We start from the raw sequence: 4,162 nt of genomic DNA, 5'->3' as shown, positions 1-4,162 counted from the left end.
TTAGACATTACTGTGTGCATTAGTTGGGTGTACTTAGATTAGACAATGACTGTGGGGTGTAGTTTGCTGTGTGGATTTAGGAAAGTTTTAAGTGGTGCATTATATAGTAGTGGAGATGAATTAAAAATGCTGCATTACGTAGACAAGAATTGGGTATAACCTTCCTGTTGCATTTACTACCTTGATATTTGTTATCTTGTCCTTGGCACCTATTTTATTTTAAAACTGCGTAGTGATGCTTAGCCCTGCTACTAGATAGGTTTTCATATAAGAAAAGTTTGAAGGGTTGTTGTGGAATACTTTTATGGTCAGTGATGTTTCAACTTGAGACTGGTCGGTGGACTTGCTTTAAGAATAGAGTCTTAAAGTAGTGTCTCCAACTGTGTCGATTAAGGACCGGTCCGTCGATGGCCTGCTGGGTTGAGAATTTATAGTACTAGCCACTTGCCCTCGGTAAGCCCGGTCTTGTGATTCCTCGACGAGAATGGCTACTCGCGCACTGGGCGTGAAGTGATGGCGAGAGTAGCGTGTACCCTCCTGGCAAATGGGCTGGACGGTGGAGTACTGTTCTCTCAGGTGCCGCGAACCCGGTCAGATCTTGGGAGAGCTAGATTTGGGTTGACATAAGGAAGATTCGGTTCTACATATGTCGGGTGGTGTCGACGAAAGCTAGTCGGCAATCTACCTTGGGGTATACCCACGGTAGTAGTTTATCGGTAGACGGTGCACAAGCTACGATCTCGAAGGTGACGCAAGACACGGACAAGCTTTTTATCCAGGTTCGGCCGCCGTGTGGGCGTAATACCTACGTCCCGCGTCTGATTGTATTGATTTGTGTTGAGATAATCTGTCCTAGGGGGGTCCCTTGCCTCTCCTTATATAGTCCAGAGGGCAGGGTTACAGATCTGGAAACTAATCCTAGTCGGTTACAATTGCCATAGATAGTACGATATCAATTCCTATTCTAACCGACTAGAATCCTGCTTGGTCTCCACGTCCCGTTTCCTTGCATGAGAGTCCGAGCAGTTGGATCATGCCTCGAGTTATCTTCGTGATGGGCCAAGCCTCCTGGCCCAAGTCTAGCTGTAAGGGTATAGGGGTTTATACCCCCACAGCTAGTCCCCGAGCACCATGTATTATGATGTAACACGCCGTCTTGAGCTTCTTCGACCAGTGAGGAAAGTCGCCCGAAAAGTTGCAACGATATTTTAACCAATCTTAAAAGATAGTTGATCAACATTGACATCGAAGAAGCAGGTTGTTCGAAGAATGCATGGTGCTCTTAACAAAAAGGATTTCTTTCCTGGTGAAGTGTGCCCACATTACTTTTCTAAAAAGTACAGACTTTGAAAAAGCAAGCATGTTCACCGCAAGGTGAAGTGTGCTCACTTAGTCCCTGAGCCTAGTAGTAGGTGACGTAGGCACGTGGTGCCAGGGTCTAAAAATAAAAATCATCTTAAAATTTCTGATACTAACATGCATCACCAGATGCATCGTACCGATGTAGTCCCCGAGCTTGCTGGAAGGCGAAGTATGAGCCTTGTAACAAGGTCTAAAAAATTAAAATTACCAAGCTGAAAGTTATGCAATTGAATTTACGAGTCCCCGAGCATATCACGCTCGTCTGCGATGGAGCAGACTGGTCGACCAGTCCCCGAGCATATAATGCTCGATGGTCGGTACAGTCCTCTGACTCTCAAATGGGCAGGCTGGTCGACTAGTCCCCGAGCATATAATGCTCGGTGGTCGGTACAGTCCTCTGACTCTCAAATGGGCAGGCTGGTCGACCAATCCCCGAGCATATAATGCTCGGTGGTCGGTACAGTCCCCAGACTCTCAAATGGGCAGGCTGGCCGACCAGTCCCCGAGCATATAATGCTCGGTGGTCGGTACAGTCCCCAGAACATCAAGTGGGCAGGCTGGTCGACCAGTCCCCGAGCATATAATGCTCGGTGGTCGGTACAATCCCCAGAACTTCAAGTGGGAGAGCTGGTCGACCAGTCCCCGAGTATGTCATGCGCGGTCCTCCACCAGATCCGCTTGTCTTTTGGAAAAATCATCTTGCTACATTAATGCGTGAAGTGACAAGGCATCCTGAGGCATTGTCAGACTGTTGCGTAAAAAGGTGTGCCTGGTAACTGTGCAGCCGCTCTTTGCGTGGTTCAAGAAAAGGAAAAGACCAATTATGCAGAAAAGCCACCATATTAATTGACGGTAATTATTGAAAACCGAAACGCCGCATCCGCCGCAGTATCCGCCCACTTCCCAAAAATGCAGGAAGTGGAAGAGGCGAAGCCGTTGTTATAAGAGCTCAAGGTCACATCTGGTGCATGCCCACTACCCCTTGGTGCATGCCCACTACCCCTTGGTCGACTTGTCCCGGCTGGAGAGGGGGTATCCCAAGGAGGTTGGTCCGCAGGAGGCAGACGACCTTCGTGTTGGTCTGCTTGATCTGTCGTCGACAGTGATCGGCGACATCAACCTCTGTGGGACAGCAACTCCCCCTAACCAGCCCGGATCAGACAGGTCGGCCAGGGAGTTGTCGGGGGCGTCCATTGAAGGAGATGGGCGGTCGACGCCTGCGGTCTCGACCAGCCAGACGCCGGTGGCCCCGACCCCTTCGACTGGACAGCAGGGCCGTGCGGGTGATCAGCCCGAGCAGTAGGCCTGTAAAGTAGTCTGTAGAAGTAGACTAGAAACCGCCCAGAGGGGTGTTTATTGTAAACTTTGTGTACAAAGTTTGTATTAAAGGTTGATTTATCATAACCATGGTTTTGAGCGCTGCAATGTTGTCTAAGTGATGTATCACTGAGTCGGGTTGATAACACCTAAGGACCTTCGTCCTAAAAGGAGATTGTGGCACTTGTCGAAAGTTCTGCATATAAAAGAAGTATATAGCAAGAAAGAAAAAATTTATTACTACTGATCGTAAGAGATTTACAAACAAAATGTACTAGAACTTAGGCATAGAAACGGCGCAGCTTGTCTATGTGCTAGGAGTTGGGCAAGCGTGTCCCGTCTGGGTACGCCAGTCTGTAAAACGTAGGGCATGTGACTTCGGCGACCATAAAGGGTCCTTCCCAAGGTGTAGATAACTAGTGCATCCCTTCCTGGCTTGTTTTCCACTTGAGTACTAGATCACCGACAACGAAGGAGCGGTCTTTGACGTTCCTGTTGTGGTACCGTCTAATAGCTTCGAGATACTTTGCTGTCCGAAGGCACGAGGTTAGGCGCTTTTCTTCTGTGCAGTTGATTTCGAGCTCTCTGGTGAGGTTGGCCGAAGACTGGTCAAAGTTTTCGACTCTTGGAGATCCAAAGGTCACGTCGGAAGGGAGCACTGCTTCAGTGCCGTAAACCATGAAGTAGGGTGATACACCCGTATTGCGGCTGGCCTGTGTCCGGAGACCCTAGACCACAGCCGGTAACTCTTTCGTCCATCGTCATGGTGCTCTATCATTTTCAGTGTACAGTCTTTTCTTTAGAGCATCGATAATCATTCCATTCGCTCGCTCTACTTGACCATTGGCCCGTGGGTGAGCTACCGACACGTACTTTATGACTATGCCCCTGTTATCGCAGAAGTCCCAAAATGTAGTGCCGGTGAACTGAGTGCCGAGGTCGGTGATTATGCTATTGGGGATCCCGAATCTGTGTATGATTTGATTGAGGAACTCCACAGCCTTCTCGGAGGTTGCTTTGACCAGTGGCATGTACTCGATCCATTTCGAGAATTTGTCGATTAGCACGAAGACGAACTTGAAGTTGCCGGGGGCCGGCTTAAATGGCCCGATCATGTCAAGGCCCCAACAGGCGAAAGGCCTCGACGACAGAATCGTTTGAATCTCGTGAGCAGGCACGTGGGTCCTCTTGGCAAAGAACTGGCATCCTTCACAGTGTCGAACCAGTTTCTCGGCTTCGGCGACCGCGGTTGGCCAGTAAAAACCTACTCGTAAGGCCTTCCCGACCAGTGTTCTAGAGGCAGCGTGGTTGCCGCAGGACCTGGCGTGTATGTCATCTAAGAGCTTGATGCCATCATCTTGGGATATGCACTTCAGCAACATTTCTGAGCTTGCATTCTTTCGCATAAGTTTACCATCAACGACGTGGATGTATTCTATGCCGTAGAAATTGGATTCCCATTTCCGAATTTCTTTGCAGTAGA

Source organism: Sorghum bicolor, chromosome 10 (genome assembly GCF_000003195.3).
Source record: "Sorghum bicolor cultivar BTx623 chromosome 10, Sorghum_bicolor_NCBIv3, whole genome shotgun sequence".
NCBI lineage: Eukaryota > Viridiplantae > Streptophyta > Magnoliopsida > Poales > Poaceae > Sorghum > Sorghum bicolor.
This window is presented reverse-complemented; position numbering follows the sequence as displayed.